Raw genomic sequence first — 23,351 nt, forward strand, 5'->3', positions numbered from 1 at the left:
GCTCTGTCACCCAGGCTGGAGTGCAGTGGTGCGATCTCGGCTCACTGCAAGCTCTGCCTCCTGGGCCTAACACTCTTGTACTTCTGGATTTGCACTTGTGTGGTGCCAGGCTGCAGATGTCTTGTCTCTTGGTGTCAGAGAAGTTGTAGGGCAGAAAACTCTGGTTTGGTTGATACAAAGTGCTGTCAAATCACACCTATGTGCAGCTGGATGCTGTAGCAATAGCTAGAATAAGTGGTGAACTTAACAGAGTGTGAGGTGGGGGCACAAGAAGTGTCTAATTAACCAAGAGGTTAATTCAAAACAAGATTCTCTTAACATAAGATTTGTCTGCTTATGCCTTACCATAGAGGATGAGATCCTTCAACTCTGTAGAGGAAATTTGAAGGAACTCCATCTATTATGGTACTAATCCTTTTTTTTTTTTTCTCTCTCCCTGTGCCCCGCGAGACAGAGTATTGCTCTTATTGCCCAGGCTGGAGTGCAGTGGCGTGATCTTGGCTCACTGCAACCTCTGCCTCCAGGGCTTGTGATTCTCCTGCCTCAGCCTCCCGAGTAGCTGGGGTTACAGGCTCCCGCCACCGTGTCTGGCTAATTTTTGTGTTTTTAGTAGAGATGGGGTTTCACCATGTTGGCCAGGCTGTTCTTGAGCTCCTGACCTCAGGTGATCCACCCACCTTGGCCTCCCAAAGTGCTGGGATTACAGGTGTGAGCCACTGCGCCTAGCCAGGTGCTAATTCTTGAGCTGCATTGTTAGAAACTATAGAGATAGCCACAGATGTTAGTTTTGGAATTTTCCACCCAAACATTTTTTTCTTGAGTTAGTTTTAGTAGTTTTTATGTTTCTAGAAATTTGTTCATTTCATCTAGGTTATATAATTTGTTTGCCTACAGTTCTTAGTATTCCCTTATAAACCTTTTTTATTCCTGTAAGATTCATAGTGATATCTCCTTTTTATTTCTGGTTTTAGTAGTTTGAATCCTCTCTCCTTGTTTCTTCATAAATGTAGTTAAAAGTTTGTCAATTTTTTTCATCTTTTGAAAGAACCAACTTTCAGTTTTGGTGAGTTTTCTCTACTTTCTCTCCTCTGTTTCCTTTATTTCCACTTTAATCTTTTTTATTTCCTTCCTTCTGCCTAATTTGAGTTTAGTTTGCTATTTTTCTAGTTTCTTTTGGTAGAAGGTTATGTTAGTGATTGGTGATTTTTATTTTATTTTATTATTTTAATATAGGTGTTTATGGCTATAAATTTCCCTCTTACCACTGTTTTAGCTGTACCTCTTAAGATTTGATATGTTGTGTTTTCATTTTCATTCATCTGAAAGTATTTTCTAATTTCTTTTGTGATTTCTTTGACGTGTTGATTATTTAGGAGTGTGTTAATTTCTGTATATTTGTGCATTCCCCAATCTTCTGTTTACTTTCTAATTTCATCCCATTGTGGTTGGAGAACATAATTGGTATTCTTTCAATCCCTTTCAATATATTGAGGTTTGTTTTCTGGCCTAACATATGGTCTGTCCTGAAGAAGAATGTATATTCTGCTCTTGATGCGAGTGGAATGTTCTGTAAGATGTCCGTTAGATCTAGTTGGTGTATAGTGTTATATAGGTCTTCTCTTTCCTCGTTGGTATTCTGTCTTGTTGTTCTATCCATTAGTGAAAAGTGAGGTATTGCAGTATCCAACAATTATTATTGAATCGTCTATTGCTTGCTTAAGTTCTGTTAGCTTTAAATTTTACATGCTTTTTACATTTCTCAAGGATAAATTCCTTGTGAAAAATGCTACGGTTGTGGATAAGAAAGATACACACAAATGATCGCTACAACTATGAGCCTCTAGGGGCCTCAGAAGCAGCAGTTGAAATGTCGGTCACTGGTAGGACAATTTAAAGTGTTTTTTTGTTTTGAGACAGGGTCTTACTCTGTCACCCAGGCTGGAGTGCAGTGGTGTGATCATAGCAGCCTGGAACTCTGGGTTCAAGTAATCCTCCCACCTCAGTTTCCCAAGTAGCTAGGACTACAGGTGCACACCACCATGCCTGGCTAATTTTTAAAATCTTTTGTAGAGACAGAGTCTTGCTTTTTTGCACAGGATGGGCTTGAACTCTTTGCTTCAAGTGTTCTTCCCACCTTGGCCTCCCAAAGTACTGGAATTACAGGTGTGAGTCACTGTGCCCGGCCTAAATGTGTATTTTATTGTATTATTTTTGAGAAGGAGTCTTGCTTTGTTGCACAGGCTGGAGTGCAGTGGCATGATCTTGGCTCACTGCAGCCTCTGCCTGCCAGGTTCAAGTGATTCTCTTGCCTCACCCTGCTGAGTAGCCGAGATTACAGGCACCTCCCGCCATGCCCAGCTAATTTTTTATTTTCAGTAGAAACAGTATTTTACCATGTTGGCCAGGCTGGTCTCAAACTCTTGACCTCAGTGATCCGCCCATCTTGGCCTCCCAAAGTGCTGGGATTACAGGCGTAAGCCACTGCACCCAGCCTAAATGTGTTTTTTGTTTTGTTTTGTTTTGTTTTTTGTGACGGAGTCTCGCTCTGTCGCCCAGGCTGGAGTGCAGTGACCCATTCTTGGCTCACTGCAACCTCTGCCTCTGGGTTCAGGCAGTTCTCCTGCCTCAGCCTCCCAAGTAGCTGGGATTACAGGCATGTGCCACCACGCCCAGCTAATTTTGTGTTTTTAGTAGAGATGGGGTTTCTCCATGTTCGTCAGGCTGGTCTCGAACTCCCGACCTCAGGTGATCTGCCCGCCTCGGCCTCCCAAAGTGTTGAGATTACAGGCATGAGCCACTGCACCCGGCCCTAAATGTGTTTTTAAAAGATGATCTTTTTTCCTCAAAATCTGAACGTTTTTTGCAGAAATAGAAAAATCCATTCGGAATCTCAAGGAGCCCTCCTGAATAGCCAAAACAATCTTGAAAAAGAACAAAGTTGGAAGTCTCATTTGTTGATTTTCAAAACTTACTGAAATGCTATAATAATCAAAACTGTGTGGTATTGACTTAAAGGGAGACATATAGATCAAGGAACGGAATGGAAAGCCCAGAAATAAACTCTTTTATACATTGTAAGATGATTTTAGACAACGGTACCAGGACCATTCAATGAGAAAGGATAGTGTTTTCAATAAATGATGTGGGGAAGACTGGATATCCACATAAAAAAGTTGGATCCTGCTGGGAACAGTGGTTTATGCCAATAATCCCAGCGCTTTGGGAGGCCAAGTGAGAGGATTGCTTGAGGCAAGGAGTTCAAGACCAGCCTAGGCACTGTAGAAAGACCTCATCTCTTAAAAGAAAAAAAAAACTGGCCAGGTGCGGTAGCTCACACCTGTAATCCCAACACTTTGGGAGTCCCAGGAGGGCAGATCACGAGGTCAGGAGATCGAGACCATCCTGGCTAACATGGTGAAACCCTGTCTCTACTAAAAAATACAAAAAATTAGCCGGGCATGGTGGCGGGCGCCTGTAGTCCCAGCTACTCAGGAGGCTGAGGCAGGAGAATGACGTGAACCTCGGAGGCGGAGCTTACATGAGCCGAGATTGCGCCGCTGCACTTCAGCCTGGGCAACAGAGCAAGACTCCGTCTCAAAAAAAAAAAAAAAAGTAGTGTGGGCCTGTAGTCCCAGCTACTCAGGAAACTGAGGCAGGAAGATCTTTTGAGCTGAGGAGTTCAAGGCTGCAGTGAGCTATGGTAAAGTACACCACTGCACTTCACCCTGGGAGACAGAGAGAAATCCTGTCTCTCCCTCTCTCTTTTTTTTTTAAGTTGGACCATTATCTTATATCATATTCAAAAATTAACTTAAAATGGATCAAAGACCTAAATAAAGCACCAAGGCTATACATTTCTTAGAAGAAAACATAGGGGGAAATCTTCATGACATTGGATTTGGCAATGTTTTCTTGGATATACACCAAAAACACAGACAACAAAAGAAAAAACAGATAAATTAGGCTATATGAAAATTGAAAATTTTTGTCTATCTCTGTAGAGTGAAAAGGCAACCCATGGAGGCAAAATATTTGCAAATCTTATATCTTCTCAGGAGTTAATATCCAGAATATGTAAATAACTCCTAGAGCTCAACAACAAAAAAATTAAAAATATGGGCAAAGGACTTGAAGAAACATTTCTTCATAAAAGATACAAAAATTGCCAAGAAATACATGAAAAGATGCTCAGCATCATTAATCATTAGAGAAATGCAAATCAAAACCACAATGAAATATCACTTCATACGCATTAGGATGGCTAGGATGAAAACAAGAACAGAAATTAACAAGTGTTTATGAGGATGTGGAAAAATTAGAACCCTTATGTACTGCTGGTAGGAATGTAAAATGAAAGTGCTATGGAAAATAGTATGGTGGCTCCTTAAAAAATTAAAAACAGAATTATTGTAAGATCCAGCAACCCAACTTCTGGATATATGCCCAAAGGAATTGAAATCAGGGACTTGAACAGATATTTGTACACTCATGTTTGTAGCAGCATTACTCACAGTGGCCAAAAGATGGAAGCAACCCAAATGTCCCATCAACATATGGAATGAATAAACAAAAATGTGGTACATTCATATAATGGAACATTATTTAGCCTTAAAAAGGAAGGAAATTCTGATATGGTACAACATGAATAAACCTTGAAGACACTGTGCTAAGTGAAAAAAGCCAGTCACAAAAATACAAATTTATATGCGGTACCTAAAGTAGTTAAATTTACAGAAACAAATATAAATATACTCCATTTATATGAATTACCTTAAGTAGTCAAATTTACAGAAACAAAGTAGAATGGTGGTTCCCAGGGGCTGGGAGAGGTGGGGAATGGATGTGTTGTTGCTTAATGGGTACAAAGTTGCTGATTTGCAAGATGAAAAAGTTCTGGAGATGGATGGTGGTGATGATTGCACAACAATGTGAATGTACTTAATACCACTGAACTGTACACTTAAAAATCGTTAAAATGGTAGAAATAAACAAATGCAGCTCATATTTAAAGGGAAAAAAATTTTAAATTAACCATCATTTATATCACAGATCTCTTCAGAATTAAAGGGATGCTTTATATGTTAGGTATCTTCTGAGTTTGTTCTGGTTTGTCCAGTTGCAGAGAGAAATACACAAATATGTAAACATTGCTTAAATGCTAAGCAGTTATGGGGAACATTTTGTAAGAACAGATACAATATTGGTTAAATTCCATGAGGGGGTTGAGTGAGAACTAAGGACATTTGAAATTCGAGCTTGAAATCTCCATTTGGATGTAGAATTGACATCTCAAATTTGAAATGTTCTAAACTGAATTCATGATTGCCCCACCCCAAAATCAAAACAAAGAAGAAAAAGAAGAAAAAAACCACCTGCCTCCCCATCTCCTTAAATGGAAATTCTGTCCTAGTTGTTCAGGCTAAACATTTGGTTTCCCTGTCCTCTTCTGCTCCTCTCACACCCCACACACACCTAGTTTGTCAGAAAAAGATATTTGGAACCTGACCACATCTCGCCACCTCCACTGCTCTCTCCCTGATTGGACCACCATCATTAACCTTGACTACTGTAATAACTTCCCAAATTAGTCTCTCTGCTTCCATTTGCTTGCTCCCTGCAGCATATTCTTAAAAATGTCTACAATGTGTACATTGATCATGCTGTTCTTTTGCACAGAACCCTCCAGTGGTTTCTCGTCTCAAAGTAAAAGCCAAAGTCCTTGTGAAATACCACAAGGCCCTCTGATGTCGTTGTCATCTTTCTGACCAGATGTTTTCTTAGTTACCCCTTTACTTACTTTGCTTCATGGTGTTCTTGCTACTGTTCCTTGAACAAGCCAGGTGGGTATCTGCCTTGAGCTCTGAGCACTAGCAGTTTTCTCTGCCTGAAATGTTCTTCCCTCTGATATATTCATGATTGACTCTTCACTTTCTCAATGAGTACTTCTCGACTATCTTTTTAAAAATTGCACCCCTTCTATTTTTTCATGCCACTGTTCTACTTGAATTTTCTTCGTGGCATTTGTCATGTCACTTTCTAATAATTTGTATAGTTTACTTATCTCATCTGCCTTTCCCCACCAGAAGAAGATATTATAGAAACAAATTTTATGAGAGGGACAGGGCTTTTGTTTTGGTCACTGCTGTGGCCCAGCACCTAGAACACTGTCTGGTGGATAGTAGATCCTCTGTAGCTATTGAATGAATAATTTTTAATATCTATAGGCTTCCGGCCTCACATGGGAAAAGAAACTTAAAAACAAGACCAGATACAATTGCAATAATTCTTGCCAGGTTATTGGTACACATCTTTCTGGAAATATGTTATCTGTCATGAATTTGTTTAAATTTTGAGGAAGCTGTGGATAGAGCACCTACTAGCTTTGATTTCTTAGGCAAGTTGTTTGCCCTCTTTGAGGCTAAGATTCCTGCTGTGTAAAAGGAGAGCTCTATAAAAATAGTTGTTTGCCTGAAGTGACAGAAATTATTTTCAGTGCTTTGAAACCTCGTTGAAGGGGTTAATATTTAAATGTAAGATGATATTAGAATGATGATTAATGTCCACATAGAAAGTCTTTACAGTTCAACCCATTATATACTTTTGTTAATAAATCATTCTGTTTGACCATCAGCCCCTTTTCCTACTTAATTGGTTGTGTAACAGTATTTTAATCGGATGTAACTGGAGCATATCGATCCATTGTGAAGCAGAAATGCTCTGTTTCTAGAGGACAAAACTGGAGGTGAAACTTCAAAAGTGAGCTCCAGGCAGACTGAAAGAAGAGTTTTTTTGTTTTGTTTCTTGTGAAAAAATTAACTTAGGACTCTCACTGCAAAAAACTGGCAAGCCTGGCCCTCCAGTGGATTTTCAGCAATTTAAAATGAAATGAGAAGATGCAAAACTATGTCAATTGTAAACTTAAGTATTAACATTAGACTCCTTAGAGGTCTTCATTGAAGGATTTTGCTTTCTATTTAACAAATTAATATTTCTGGTCTTCAGTTTTTATGTGTAAAACGAACAGGCATTCTGCTGTTTCTGCTGCTGCTATTAGTGCTGAGCAACACAGATACAGTATGTTCTGCAGTAGGTGATAGCTTTTTAGACATTTAGAGATTAACATGTGCCTTCTGATTTATTTTCTTTGGGTTAAACATCTTTCATTTTTTCTTTCACTCTTTCCTATTATGTAGATTTATGCTGTTTTTAATGGCCAATATTTGGATCAGAGTCTATTCAGGAGACAGAAGCTATACCATAAATTGAACAGAGAATTTACTACAGGGGTAAAGAGAACTCTAAAGAATACAGGAATGACAGATATAGGGAATAGTCACTACCCTTAGGGCTGGGGCAGAGTACACAAAGAAATAACAAATTTGGAAAAGTATGCCCCCCTCCCTCACCTCCAAAGCTGATTGCATATCTTGGAGGAAGTCTCCATTTGGTAGTAAAGATGTTTGCTGAGTTGCTGCAGGTCAGGGTGATGTGGGGCAAACAAGCCCCCAGATTGGGGCTTAACCCAGGGAGGGTTCTTGGCTTTGCCAGGAAAGAATTTAAGGGTGAGCCAGTAGTGAGAGAAAGAAACTTTTATTGAACCGGTGCTGCTTCTTGCTGAGCAGGGCTAACCCATAGGCAGTGTGCCCAGAATCAGTGTCTGTGGGCTGCTAGCTAGCTGTTCATATCTGTTATTAATTATATGCTAATTAAGAGGCAGGTTATTTAGAACTTTCTGGAAAAGGTACTGGAAGTTTCTGGAATCAGATAAGGTAACTTCTAGGCTGTTGCCATGGCATTTGTAAACTGCCATGGCACTGGTAGGAGTGTCTTTATGCTAATAAACCATGAGGGCAACTAGAGGTTACTTTTGTCAGCATCTGCTGGTTTCAGCCAGATCTTGTTCCAATCAGCAGGGTGCGACAGGAAATTAAGTCCTGCTGGTCTCCTGCCTCAAAGGTAGTTAAGCAGGAAGCTGTACTTGGGGGTGCTACGGCATCACCAGCAAGCCTGTTTGAGGCACTGGTGGAACTTGCCTGGGAAGATGTCCATGAGAGTACCCACTAAAGCTTGTTGGGATGAGCACCATGGGGTGTTCTGCACACCAGCAGAACACCATGGAATTAAGAAGATGCAAAAGCACCCTAGAACCAGGAAGAGAACCCCTTTCCTTCCATGCTCTCTGCTTAGTGTCATCATGCCAGCTGTCTAGGAAGAAATGTTTACATTATTACAAGCAGGGCAATGAAAGGTAGATTTGGAATTGAGAGGCAATATATTGATTACTTGCATAGCCTACTATTTTGGCTACTTAGCTTCCATATGCACTTTACACACATTTGAGCTCCCATATAACAATGAAACTCTTATGTTTCTACCTAACAAGATACAGCTATGTCAGAGGGTGAAACTCTCACCCTTGTTCTAAAATGAGGAATGAGGACATGCTCAGCCCCATAGTCATTGTATCCATTGCTGGCTATATTTTTGTTTGTTTGTTTGTTTTAATAGAGTCAGGGTTTTGCTGTGTTGCCCAGGCTAGTCTCAAACTCCTGAGCTCAAGCAGTCCTCCGGCCTCAGCCTCCCAATGTCCTGGGATTATAGGTGTGAGCCACTGTGCCTGGCCTGCTGGCTGTTTGTCAGTCCTCAAATAGAAGTTCCAGCAGCAGAGGGCCAAGGTCATGTGATGGGAGCTGGGGGCTTGGAGTTCTGAGGGAAGAGGAGTGAAGTATTGGGGGATGTGGCAGTATCACTGACAGTGAGGTTTTTTGGAGGCTTTTTTGGTCTGATTTGTGAGATTGATACTGTCCTTAATGATAAGGAAACAAAGAAAATGGCAGAAGTGAAAACTGAAAATGGCGAAGTAGAAAAACACTATCTCCTCTATGATGGAGAATCTGTTTCAGGAAAGGTGAAAGAGTCTAGAAAGAGGCTAGAGCACCACAACATTAGAATTGAATTTGTACGTCAAATTGAACTTTTCTATGATAGGAGTAATATTCAAGAGTTTGTAAACCTAGTGAAAGAACTAGCCTTACCTGGAGAACTGACTCAGAAGTTGTGATTTTGAATTTATACATGTTGAAAAGTCATGAGAATCTTACATTGGTGCTAATGTCCTCTTGATGTATTGAAGTGTTAGTAGTAAGAAGACTGACAGACTTGGTAAAAAGAATGTGATCTTACTGTTCACCAACTTGCCAGCTATCCTGATGGAAGTGGGCATTGAAGATTGTCTACATATAGAATTTGAATAATGATAATGAAGTATCATTTAAAGGATGTGACTGTTACAAAAATTTACCTCTTATAAGTAAGAATAAAAATACAACATATGGGGTTACAACTGATCAATAAGACTATTGTTAGCAGGATATGACCTAACTCCAATGATGAAAGTTAAGAACAAAAAAATTTCAGTAAGGTACTTTTTGAATTTAGCTCCTGTTGATGAGGAAGACAGAGGGTACTTTAGGCAGCAGATCATTTTATGGAGAAAAGCTCCTGAAAAACTGAGGAAACAGAATAAACTTTCACCAGTGATTTGAAACTCCAGAATCACAAGCATCTGCTGAATAGCCTGAAATATACTGAATAAGATGAAAAAAGAAAAACAAAACTATAATCATTAAGTTAAACAGGTTAAAGATGGCTGCAGCATGTGGAGGGGCAAAATGGCCATAACTCTGCCCGGGCATGGTGGCTCATGCCTGTAATCCCAGCACTTTGGGAGGCGAGGCAGGCGGATCAGTTGAGATCCCAAGTTCAAGACCAGCCTGGCCAACATGATGAAACCCTGTCTCTACTAAAAATACAAAAAGTTAGCTGGGCATGGTGGTGAGTGCCTGTAATCCCAGTTACTTGGGAGGCTGAGGCAGGAGAATTGCTTGAACCCAGGAGGCAGAGGTTTCATTGAACCAAGATCGCACCACTGCACTCCAGCCTGGGCAACAGAGCAAGACTCCATCTCAAAAAAATAAAAATAAAAATGGCCAAAACTCCATTTATATTCATCTTCCTTTATCTTACAGCACTACATTTATTTCATGATACAGCAAAATGTTGTTCATGTATGTACATTTTTTTTTTTTTTGAGATGGAGTCTCGCTCTGTCGCCCAGGCTGGAATGCAGCGGCACGATCTTGGCTCACTGCAAGCTCCACCTCCTGGGTTCACGCAATTCTCCTGCTTCGGCCTCCCGAGTAACTGGGACTACAGGCTCCCGCCACCACGCCCGGTTAATTTCTTTTTGTATTTTTAGTAGAGACGGGGTTTTCACCTTGTTGGCCAGGATGGTCTCGATCTCCTGACCTCGTGATCTGCCCACCTTGGCCTCCCAAAGTGCTGGGATTACAGATGTGAGCCACCGCTCCCAGCCACATTTTTTTTTTTTTCCCTTGAAAATCACTCTTTTGCCCAGGTTGGAGTACAATGGCACGATCTTGGCTCACTGCAACCGCCGCCTCCCAGATTCAAGTGATTCTCCTGCCTCTCAGCCTCCCAAGTAGCTGGGACCACAGGTGTGTGCCACCACGCTCAGCTGATTTTTATATTTTTAGTAGAGACGGGGGTTCTCCAGGCTGGTCTCGAACTCCTGACCTCAGGTGATCCAGCCGCTTGGCCTCCAGAAGTGCTGGGATTACAGGTGTGTGAGTCACCACGCCCGGCCACCTTCATGTATATACATTTTTAAAAGTGCTTTCTTTGAAATGCTCAAATTTTCTTAAACTGCCTTTTTTTTTTTTTTCTTTTACTGCACACTTTGATGATAAGCATTCAGATATGCATCAGCATAAGCTTTAAAGATTTTCATGTGGAAGTAAACAAAGTTCCACTGACTAGTTTGTTACCAAAAGTTGTATTATAAATCTAATTTCAAGCCGGGTGCGGTGGCTCATGCCTGTAATTTCAGCACTTTGGGAGGCTGAGTTGGGTGGATCACGAGGTCAAGAGATCAACACCATCCTGGCCAACATGGTGAAACCCCATCTCTACTAAAAATACAAAAATTAGCCAGGTGTGGTGGCGCACACCTATAGACCCAGCTACTTGGGAGGCTGAGGCGGGAGAATTGCTTGAACCCGGGAAGCAGAGGTTGCAGTGAGCCGAGATCTTGCCACTGCACTCCAGCCTGATCACAGAGTGAGACTTGATCTCAAAAAAAAAAAAAAATTAGCCGGGTGTGGTGCACACCCCTGTAATCCCAGCTACTCAGGAGGCTGAGGCAAGAGAATCACTTGAACCTGGGAGGCAGAGGTTGCAGTGAGTCAAGATCGCACCACTGCACTCCAGCCTGGACAGTAGAGTGAGACTCAGTCTCAAAAAAACAAAACAAAACTAAACTAATTCCAACTTACAATAGTGGGAAGAAGGAAAGAAGAAAATGGTTAGAATATACAAATAAATGCCAAATATAACAAAGAGAAAGTTCATCCTCATTTCTGTGATTAGTAATGAGGCCATAGTTGATATCTAGGCTTCTTTCTTCAGTTACCTATTTCATGTTTCCCTTGCCTTCAGCACGAACCTCAGCTAGTTGAGGTTCTTTACCTGGTGAAATGACTCAAACTTTTATTCCCTCATTAGTCCAGTCCTTTTTTGGTTGCTGTAGTTTTCCATTAATCTTTATTTTTGGCATGGAAGTATTAAGAGGTGCCTTAGATAATCCCTTGGGTTTCAGACATAGTTCTCCTTGCTTTCACTATGTAGCAGCAACCGTTTCCCCTTGACAATTGGGCTCAATCTTTCCCAACCAATAGGTTCAGCCTGTTGGTTCAGTGGTGTAAGGAGTCGCAAGTAGCCAAGTGGCAGTCTCATCTTCTAATGCAATTGAACCATTGTTGTGTATGCTAGTAGATATATTTCCTGCTTAGGGACTAACACTTCCAAGCCAGCAGAACTCAGTTGTTAGGAGTGAAAGCAAAAATTCAGTGATTGCTAGATATAATAGTGAGTGGAGCCGCACATACTTCTACCCTTTGATTCCCAGACCTGTATATTCTGATTGTGGGAGGAGACAGCACCATGTAAGGGGTCTCTGATTGAAATCATTACCCCATCCTTTCAGGGTGTTGTCTCCCTGAAACTGTAACTTAGTCTTCAGTAATCAATTCCCTATTTTAATTAGGCCAACCATTCTGTGTGATAGGGTGTGACAACACCAGTTAAGTCCATGGACATGAGCCCATTTCTGCATTTCTTTGCTATGAAATGACTTTCTTGGTCAGGAGCAATGCTGTGTGGGCTTGGCACGGTGACATATGCCTGTAACCCCAGCACTTTGGGAGGCCAAGGCAGGAGGATCACTTGAGCCAAGGGGTTTGAGACCAGCCCGGGTAACATACCTTGTCTCTATTTTAAAAATACATCTTTTTTTTGGCCAGGTGTAGTGGCTCACACCTGTAATCCCAGCACTTTGGGAGGCCGAGGCAGGCAGATTGCCTGAGGTTAGGAGTTCGAGACCAGCCTGGCTAACATGGTGAAACCCCATCTCTACTAAAAATTTTTAAAAAATTAGCCGGGCATGGTGGCACATGCCTGTAGTCCCACCTACTTGGGAGGCTGAGGCAGGAGAATCACTTGAACCCAGGAGGCAGAGGTTGCAGTGACCCAAGATCGTGCCACTGCACTCCAGACTGGGTGACAGAGGGAGACCTCATCTCAAAAAAAGAAGCAGCTGCAACACTGTGTGGAATGTCATGGTGGTAGATTGGGCACTTACATGTAAGTTCATGGGTGGTGGAACTGCCAAAAACATTATAGGCAGAGAAGGCAAATCTGTATCCAGAATACATGTCTGTTCTAGTGAGGACAAATCTCTTCCCTCACCCCTGCCCTTATTCCCCATAATAGAAGTCCAGCATAATCAGCTTGCCACCAGGTGGTTAGCTAGTTTTTGGGAAATGGTGCATATTCAGGGCTCAGAGCTAGTCTGTGCCATTAACAGATTAGACATTTAGCAGTAGCTTTAGTCAGGTCAACCCTGTTTAGGGGAAGATCATGTTGTTGAGCCCATGCACAGCCTTCATGATCATTTTTTCCATGGGTTTTATTGAGCAAGCACTCTGGTAGCTATGGAAAGTGTCTAACATTGATATTCATGAAGTACGTCATTTTGTCAACTTGCTTATTAAGAGCCTCCTCTACAGTGAATACAAATGATTATTCACATGGGACACAAATATCTTCACAGTCTGTGCCTGTTCTGAGAGTTTCATCTGCATATCTTTCCCCCAGATTTCCTTGTCACCATTTCCTTCCAAGTTCCTAACTAGCCAACACAATCCTTAATAATTGTTCATAAATGAGTATAAATCTCTGCTTCTGGCCATGTCTTACCTCAGGCAAAAGGGAAAACCAAATGTACCCCTCAAAGTTCTGCCCTCTGAAGGGAAGATTTTTCTTCATCACTGCCTTTCAGTCCTACCTCTTTAAATGGGGCTGTAGTGCTGCAGCTGTCCTCTTTTGGGTGATACTGGCATGTTATGCAGAGCTATGTGTAAACCAGACTTGAGTTTTTTCTTTCCCCAGTCAGCTGGTCATATGGAGCTTTCAGGAGGCCATTGACTTGGATTGAGGGAGAGGAAGCAATGCAACAGGACTCAATGCTGAAGTCTGAGCTACCTGCTGTGTAACTTACTCATATTTCTGGACCTGCTTGAATTTTTTTTTTTTACGTGTTTTTCACTTGACGATAGATCGTACTGCACATGCCAAGCTAGACTACATAGGTTGGATAACATCTAGTTCCTGATGAGAAGCTCAGGACACGTGGTTGCATTATGTCCCATGGTTAGGCATTTGGTCTCTGCCAAGACCCAACAGCAAGTCTGAAACTATTTTTTGAAAGGTGAATAATTTTTTTGCAAAAGAGGGCATAGATTTTCTCAAAATTCTAGAAGTCTGGACAGTGATTCTCTTATTCTTGCTTGCTAAAGGCTCCATTCAGCATCCCTATTTGCCATGGACACTTCAAGTATCATTGGATCTGCCAGATCATAAGGCCCAAATGGCAGAGCAGCTTGAACCACAGCTTGAACTTGCTATAGAATCTTCTCTTGCTCTGAAACCCACTCTAAACTGTCAGCCTTGTAGGTAACTTTGTAGCTGGGTTGAAGCCTACCAAACATTGTACCCTCTTTTTCATTGTTGGTGATGTTAATTAGAGCAACTTAATCACCTTGGAAGGGAAATTTTGACATGTTTTGAGCAATTGAATCCTGACATTTCATTGCTGCAGTGGGTCTCTGAATTTTTGTAGGGTTTATCTCGCATCAACTACTTTGTATATGTCTTACTAAAGCATCTAACGTATTTGCTACTTGCTGTTTATCAGACCCAATTAGCATAATGTCAGTATAGTTGACCAATGTGTGTGTGTGTGTGTGTGTGTGTACGTGCTTATTCATTTATTTTTTTGGAATGTCACACGATCAAGATCTCTGTGGGCTACATTATGGTAGGAGAATGGCGTAGCCCTGAGGCTAGACTCATAGGCACATAAAAGGCAGGTAAAAGCAATGTGCTTCTGGTGGTTCTTGCAGATTTGTATGAAGAAAAAGGCATTATTCAGGTTAATAGCAGTATACCAAGTGCCGTGACCCATGTTGATTTGCTCCAGTAAAGATGCTATATCTGGGGCATCAGCTGCAGTTGGAATCATCACCAGAGTAAGTTTATGATAGTCCACGAGTTTATGATAGTCACTAAGATCCATCTGACTTCTGCACAGGACAAACTGGCGAGTTAAATCAAGTTATAATAGGTATCACTACCCTGTTTGTTTCAAGTCTTGATGGTGGCATTAAGCTCTTTAATTCTTGAGAGGTGGTATTGCTTCTGGCTTAATATCTTAGTAGGGAGGGGAAGTTCTAGGGGCTTCCATTTAGCCCTTACTATTAAAATGACTCTTATCAGTTGGGTCAGAAAGCCAATATGGAAGTTCTGCCAATAGCCAAGTATGTCTGTTCCAAGTATTTATTCAGGAACTGAGGAGATAACAATAAAGTAGGTCCATTGTACTATGGGGTCCACTGTGAGGTAGATTTGAGCTAAGCATTTCATCTATTACCTGACCACTGTCAGCACTCACTTTGACTGATAGGCCACAGTAGCATTTTGAGTCCCCGGGAATTAGTAATCCCCGAAAGGTCTGGGTATTTCCTTTTCTCTAATCCATAGTCACTTTAGTAAATGGCCTTTGGGGAAGCTTGGATGAGGATTTACAGTATGTACTTGTACTTGTGGGAACACTACAGGTTATTCCTCAGGGGACCTGGGCTTGTTAATTGACTTGGGTCTAGAAATTAGATGAGAGGTCAAAACTTTTCTAGTCAGGTTTTTACTACCAGAGCTGGAGTTTTTTTCAGTTGTACAGATGAATCTGTTTTGGTAGGCTGCTTGTGGAATACTGTGTGATCAATTATTGCCAAAGATCCTGGTGGGCCAAGGTGTTCTGATTACCAGTACAACTCTACTGTCTTTATAGTAGATGTTCCCACCTTGTCTTTGGTGATTACATGCTGCTACTTGGCCTCTGTTATTTTAGAATCCCGTTACCCCTTTAAATCAGGGAACCCACTTAGTGCTGGCATTTCCCATGGCCATACCTGGGGGTTGTGACAGAGACCTTAGGGACTGTAAAACCTAAAATGTTTATCTGTGGCCCTTTATAAATAAAGTTTGCCAACCCATGTCTAGGGGAACAGGGACACACTGCAAAGGGGAGCAACCACAGAGCTTTTCAAGGATGAAGGTGATCCCCTCACTAATGCATTTCTTTTTTTGTTGTTGTTGTTTTTTTTTTTTTTGAGATAGGGTCTCACTCTGTCAGCCAGGCTGGAGTACAGTGGCACGATCTTGGCTAACTGCAACCTCTGCCTCCTGGGTTCAAGCAATTCTCATGCCTCAGCCTTCCAAGTAGCTGGGATTACACTTGTGCACCACCACACCTGGCTAATTTTTGTATTTTTAGTACAGTCGGGGTTTCACCATGTTGGCCAGGCTGGTCTTGAACTCCTGGCCTCAAGTGATCCACCTGGCTCGGCCTCCCAAAGTGCTGGGATTACAGGTGTGAGCCACTATGCCCAGCCTCACTAATGGATTTCTCAATGCCTGAGTGAAAGGATTATCTTTCGAGCTTTTTTGTGCAACATAGGTTACACATGAAAAATCCATTTTTCATGTCTCTGTATGTTGCTCATTCTAGTCTTGAACTCCTGGGCTCAAGCCTCCTACCTTGGCCCCCCTGCTGAGATTACAGGTGTGAACTGCACCCAGTCCTTTTGTTGTTGTTTCGTGTTTTTTTTTTTTTGTAAGTTTTAAAAGTCCTATTTATTGAAGCATGAATTTACATTCAGTAAAATTCACCCTAAGATTTGACAAATGCATAGTCATACCATACTCAAGATGCAGAACCATTGTAAAATCACTCTAACAATTCCCTCCTGCCCCTTTGCAATCAACCCCTTTTTGATCCCAAGGAACTAATTGACCTGTTTTTCTGTCAAAAGTGTCAAATTTAATCACTAAAATGACCTACAGTACCGTGGAAAAATATGTGAGCATATAAAATACACAAACCAATTTTTTTTGTATTTTATTTATTTAGTTTTTGAGATGGAGTCTTGCTCTGTCACTCAGGCTAGAGTGTAGTGGTGCGATCTCGGCTCACTACAACCTACGCCTCCAAAGTTCAAGCGGTTTTTCTGCCTCAGCCTCCCGAGTAGTTGGGACTACAGCCATGTGCCACCACACCCGACCAATTTTTGTATTTTTTATTAGAGACAGAGTTTCACTATATTGTCCAGGCTAGTCTCGAACTCCTGATCTCGCGATCTGACCAACTTTTTAAAAAGTGAGATACTTTAAAAAGTTTCTTTAGCATACCAACAAAAAAATGAAGGTAGCATTGCATTTTACTACAGATGTGCAGATATTCATTAAAGTTCACCATTGTCATATATATGGCTCAACAGTAATATTTAAGAATATGCTGTAAAATAATAATCTTTAGAGTCAAAAGAATGTAATTTTAAAACCTTTATAAATTAAAGCAGCTTATAAAGTTGTCTTAATTGTAAAATAGCTAATCTAGTTACAATTAATGTGTTCCAAAACTGACCTACTTGAAAAACTAGTCTTATATATTTGTTGAGTATGTGAACCATGATTAGGTCTTGCTATTTTGTATTAACACTGTCAAGTTACAGACCACAGCTGGTTCATAGAAAAGCTACTTTAAATAATGGAATTGAATTCTATAGAAATTTTCTAGAAGACCAACTCAGCTATGGGGAGAAACACGAAACTGTCAGGTGAGTATTCCTACAGATGATTGGGGCCACCTCAGAATTCACCCCTGCTACCACTATGAAAGGGACCAAAAAAACAAAAAAAGCAACCTCTATTCTGTAGATACTAAAGGTTACATATTCAAATATATCTCATCTACTTGAAAAGCTTCACTGATTCTTTCAAGCGCCAGACCTTAAATTCATCAGCATCTTGAAACTCCACCAAGCCCAGTCATGTGCCACAGCTGAAATTTGTTTTTGTTTTTTTTTAAACATAATTTACTCGAGTCTAAAATTTCAGTCAACCAATGAAGTGAACTGTTAGAGCCACCTCCAGCTATATGATCTACTCCCACACATGTTCTGAAGGTTTTTGCCAGTATATTATTGCCTCGATCTTGCATGTCCTGGATTACTAGCATCCCCTTTCCCATTGGCAAGGTGCTTAGCATTGCACTTAAACCCAAGAGTGCCACCAAACCAATTTCTAAATCCCATGTTTTTAAGTCTGTCCTCTGAGATCACCCTACTTTTTTTTTTTCTTCTTTTATTATTATTATTATTATTATACTTTAGGTTTTATGGTACATGTGTGCAATGTGCAGGTAAGTTACATATGTATACATGTGCCATGCTGGTGCGCTGCACCCACCAACTCGTCATCTAGCATTAGGTATATCTCTCAATGCTATCCCTCCCCCCTCCCCCCACCCCACAACAGTCCCCGAAGTGTGATGTTCCCCTTCCTGTGTCCATGTGTTCTCATTGTTCAATTCCCACCTATGAGTGAGAATATGCGGTGTTTGGTTTTTTGTTCTTGCAATAGTTTACTGAGAATGATGATTTCCAATTTCATCCATGTCCCTACAAAGGACATGAACTCATCATTTTTTATGGCTGCATAGTATTCCATGGTGTATATGTGCCACATTTTCTTAATCCAGTCTATCGTTGTTGGACATTTGGGTTGGTTCCAAGTCTTTGCTATTGTGAATAATGCCGCAATAAACATACGTGTGCAAGTGTCTTTATAGCAGCATGATTTATAGTCCTTTGGGTATATACCCAGTAATGGGATGGCTGGGTCGAATGGAATTTCTAGTTCTAGATCCCTGAGGAATCGCCACACTGACTTCCACAAGGGTTGAACTAGTTTACAATCCCACCAACAGTGTAAAAGTGTTCCTATTTCTCCACATCCTCTCCAGCACCTGTTGTTTCCTGACTTTTTAATGATTGCCATTCTAACTGGAGATCACCCTACTTTTTGTACCAGTTCTGGGTCAGGGTTCAGTCTGGAAACAGAAATATTGCAATTTGAACAAGGGAAAGTTAACATAAAGAATTATTAACTAGTACTAGATTAACCATTAAAGGGTAAAGAGAACTCTGAAAGATGTAGGTGTATCAGCTGTAGGAGCAGCTACTCCCTCTGTGCCTGAGGCAGAGTATGAAAGAAAGAGACAGATTGGAGAGAGAGCCTACCCAAGGCTGAGATTCAGACCTTTTGAAGAAGGTAAAGCTGTAGTCTGTTGCAGTTTGAAGTTCCTGAGGATGGCACCAGCCAAGGGTTAAAAGCAAGAGTATTGTTTGCTGGAGTGCCAACAAAACTGTCTAGGAAGCTGCTGTGGGGGGTGCTGTCGAAAATCACTGGGAAGTTAGCTGGGGTGACTGGAACTCACCTGAAGCCACTTCAGGTGGTATCACTAAACTGGTGGGTGAGCACCGCTGGGTGTCCCACGCATCACAAGAGGCCACGGGAGAAAGAAGAGAAGAAAACACAGTGGAACCAGGAGGAAATCCTCTTCCTCCTGTAGTATTCCTCCAGTGCTTGCTATTGGCATAAGAAAAACATTTGAAGAATCTAGCTTCATTATTGCAAAGCAGAGCAGTAAAGTGTAGATTTGGAACTGAAAGGCAATAAATTGATAACTAATATGGCGTCCCTCTTAACCTATGCCTAGAATGGAATACAATTTCCAGATGTAGTTTAGCCAGCCTAAGTACAGCAGGATACCTACCCCACCCCGCATCATTCCTGGTACTATGTTGTTGATGTTGCTTGCCAAGAATGTAAGCTCTCTGTGGGTGGTGATTCTTTTTGTTGGGGGGGGGACTCAGTCTTGCTCTGTTGCCCAGGTTGGAGTGCAGTGGGATAATCTCGGCTCACTGCAACCCCCGCCTCCTGGGTTCAAGCAATTCTCCCGTCTCAGCCTTCTGAGTAGCTGGGACTACAGATGCACACCACCACACCGGGCTAGTTTTTGTATTTTTAGTAGAGACGGGTTTTCACCATGTTGGCCAGGCTGGTGTTGAACTCCTGACCTCAGGTGATCTGCCCGCCTCAGCCTTCCAAAGTGCTGGGATTACAGGCATGAGCCACCATGCCCAGCTGGGTGGTGATTTTTTATTGCTTTATCCCTAGAACCTAAGTGGAACCTGGCACATAGTATATGTACTTAAGGGATAGTTGAATGAAGTAGTGATTACAGCTCAAGATAGCATTAAATTGTTGTCTTTTTTATGTTTGATTCATCCAAATTAGTGAAAGAAAAACTGCAGTTTGACCTAGTCAACCAACTGAAATGGATTAATGTAGAATACTGAGTAGCTGAGTTAAAGGACACCTTATTTGATTTGGTTTAAGAAAATTGATCGGCCGGGTGCAGTGGCTCACGCCTATAATCTCAGCACTTTGGGAGGCCGAGGCAGGTGGATCATGAGGTCAGGAGTTCAAGACCAGCCTGGCCAACATGGTGAAACCCCATCTCTACTAAAAATACAAAAAAATTAGTTGGGCATGGTAGCGGGCACCTGTAATCCCAGGTACTTGGGAGGTGGAGGCAGAGAACTGATTGAACCTGGGAGGCGGAGGTTGCAGTGAGCCAAGATTGTGCCACTGCACTCCAGCCTGGGCGACAGAGCGAGACTCTGTCTCAAAAAAAAAGAAAATTGATCACCTGCCAGAGCATGGATTGACCCCTCTTCTGATGACTTGGTATGTGTTTGTACACACTCCAGCCTGGGCGACAAGAGTGAAACTCCATGACAAAAAAAAAAAAAAAAAAAAAAAAAGAGTAGGTCATGGTTATGACCAGTGGGTACAAAAGACATAGACTTGTATATTTATTGCATGTTTTCAGAGTAGAAAGCAAATTGCTGCATCAAGTATTGTTGTCATAGCCTTTAATTACCTATGAGTAATGCAAAGAAGCAGAGATTTTTCTTTTCTTTTTTTCTTTTTTCTTTTTTTTTTTTTTTGAGACTCTCTCTGTCACCCAGGCTGGAATGCAGTGGTGCGATCTTGGCTCACTGCAACCTCTGCCTCCCGAGTTCAAGCAATTCTCTTGCCTCAGCCTCCTGAGTAACTGGGACTACAGGCGCCCACCACCACGCCCCCGCTAACTTTTTTGTATTTTAGTAGAAATGCGGTTTCACTGTGCCCGGGCTGGTCTTGAACTCGTGAGCTCAGGCAATTTGCCCTCCTCGGCCTCCCAAAGTGGTGGGATTACAGGCATGAGCCACCAGGCCCAGCTTGAGATTTCTCTTTTCTAGGAGGGTTCTGGCAGATGATTTGGCCTTTCCTCCCTTGTTGTACACTAAGAGGAAATGAGGCAGAGTAGGAAAGAAAGGTACCCAAGGTTGAGTGTTGAATGAGAGGACCAGGGATTAAAACCGAAATCCCTACCTGGCTGAATGTGGCTTGGGGTAGGAGATTGGGCCACAAGTCCAGCTGGGTGCCAGGAGGAGGAAGGGGTAAAAAGGGAGTGGAAAACCCCTCCAAGGACCCACTCACCCTGCTGGCAGACTTCTTATTCAAGTGTAAAGAAATCTGTCAGAATCTGAGGGAACCAAAGACAAGAAAAAAGTACAACGTTTGGACATAAATTTCCTTAATTCTTGTGATGTTTTAGGATTCTAATCATCTTCTATAATGAAGATATTAAATATCCTTAAATAATTTGCTGTACTTTGGAAAGTGGTTTTTCTTCTTCAGTTTAGAGCTAGAATCTCAGTTACCTATAGTTGCCTGGAGTCAACTGGTAGAATGGGTTTGAAGCCATTGAAAATTGAGTGTGGGTATGAATACAGTTTAATGTTTACATGTGATTTCTGCCACAGTTGATTTTGATTATGGCTACTTGTAAATCATTTTTCTGGCTTTAAACCAAAAACTTTTAAATTTCTAGCATAATTTAAATACTTTCATAAATATAACCTGCTTAACCTGTTTAACAGAATGTGAAAATAGAGATAAGGTTCATTATAAGTTATTGACATTTAAAGGGAATTCCTGTTTTGTATATCATGTCATAGATATATGATAGCCCTGGTTTATTATGTCTGTTATCCTGACATAATTGTTAATAGTTGCTTTTTTTTTTTTTTGAGACGGAGTTTCACCCTTGTCACCCAGACAGGAGTGCAATGGCACAATCTTGGCTCACTGCAACCTCCGCCTCCTGGATTCAAGCGATTCTCCTGTCTCAGCCTCATGAGTAGCTGGGATTATAGGTTTGTGCCACCATGCCTGGCTAATTTTTGTATTTTTAGTAGAGATGGGGTTTCACCATGTTGGTCAGGCTGGTCTTGAACTTATGACCTCAGGTGATCTGCCCACCTTGGCCTCCCAAAGTGCGGGATTACAGGCGTGAGCCATCATGCCCAGCCAATAGTTGTTTCTTTTACTCTCGTTTTGGCCTACTCTGACCAGGCAAATTTATTTCTTAGAATGTGTTGATTTAGTTTAATGTAAATTTCTATAGTGTAATAGTCCTGAGCATTTAAGTTATGGGGCCGGGTGTGGTGGCTCACACCTGTAATCCCAGCACTTTGGGAGGCAGAGGTGGGCAGATCACAAGGTCAGGAGATCGAGACCATCCTGGCTAACATGGTGAAACCCCATCTCTACTAAAACTACAAAAAAAAAAAAAAAAAAATTAGCCAGGTGTGGTGGTGGGCGCCTGTAGTCCCAGCTCCTTGGGAGGCTGAGGCAGGAGAATGGCGTGAACCTGGGAGGCGGAGCTTGCAGTGAGCCGAAATCACGCCACTGCACTCCAGCCTGGGCGACAGAGCGAGACTCCATCTCAAAAAAAATAAAATAAAATAAAACCAGTCTCGGCAACACGACGAAGCCCTGTCTCTACAGAAAAATACAAAAAATTAGCTGGGTGTGGTGACGTGTGCCTGTAGTCCCAGATACTTGGGAGACTGAGGTCACTTGAGCCCAGGAGGTTGAGGCTGCAGTGAGCCAAGATTGCTCCACTGCACTCCAGCCTGGGTGACAGAGTGAGACCCTGCCTCCAAAAAAATAAAAAAGATAAAATTATCATATTTTAATATTCAGCAAAAAAAAAGTAAATAAAATTCAGTAGAACAAAGGTGTTGCAAAAAGAAGAATCTTAATTTGTAGATTGCATCTTTTAAGAAAAACTCATAAGAATACCAGCCAGTATTTTTATCTCCAGATGAATTTTTTTCCCTCCAAATTACAATCATTTCTCCATTCAACATCCTTTATTAGGCACCACCTAGGTATCAGGCCAGATACATGGTGCTGGGAATAGTGAAGAGAAAGACACAGTCCTTGTTCTCAAAGGACTAAACAGAGAATGGAGGAACTGTATCTTGTATTCAGATGTTTAAATGTATGCATAGGTTGTTTATGCATACATTATGAGAACCTATGCATACATGTTTTAAATGTATGCATAGATTCTCATGGCGTACATTTATGAGATCTCGGCTCACTGCAACCTCTGCTTCCTGGGTTCAAGCAATTCTCCTGTCTCAGCCTCCCGAGTAGCTGGGACTACAGTCGCATGCCACCATGCCTGGCTAATTTTTGTATTTTTAGTAGAGACGGGGTTTTACCCTGTGGGTCAGGCTGGTCTCGAACTCCTGACTACAGGTGTGAGCCACCGTGCCCGGCCAGCAATCTGATTTCATCTGTTCTCAATCACTCCCTCCATTTAACCCTAGGTGTTTTTTGGAAGCAAGCCCCAGATCATTTGATCTTTATATTAGCATGTATCTCAAAAAAAAAAAAAAAAAAAAAAA

The 23,351-nt window shown here is 41.6% G+C and overlaps 1 protein-coding gene and 1 pseudogene across 47 annotated transcripts in view; both read left to right on the plus strand.

The window, feature by feature from the left end:
* MAP4 (microtubule associated protein 4) overlaps nt 1-23,351 on the plus strand; it is a 228,772-nt gene that overhangs the window by 113,021 nt on the left and 92,400 nt on the right.
* On the plus strand, nt 1,784-11,198 carry LOC103890191 (vacuolar protein sorting-associated protein 26A-like; annotated as a pseudogene).

The sequence above is a fragment of the Pongo abelii genome, chromosome 2 (genome assembly GCF_028885655.2).
Source record: "Pongo abelii isolate AG06213 chromosome 2, NHGRI_mPonAbe1-v2.0_pri, whole genome shotgun sequence".
Classification (NCBI taxonomy): domain Eukaryota; kingdom Metazoa; phylum Chordata; class Mammalia; order Primates; family Hominidae; genus Pongo; species Pongo abelii.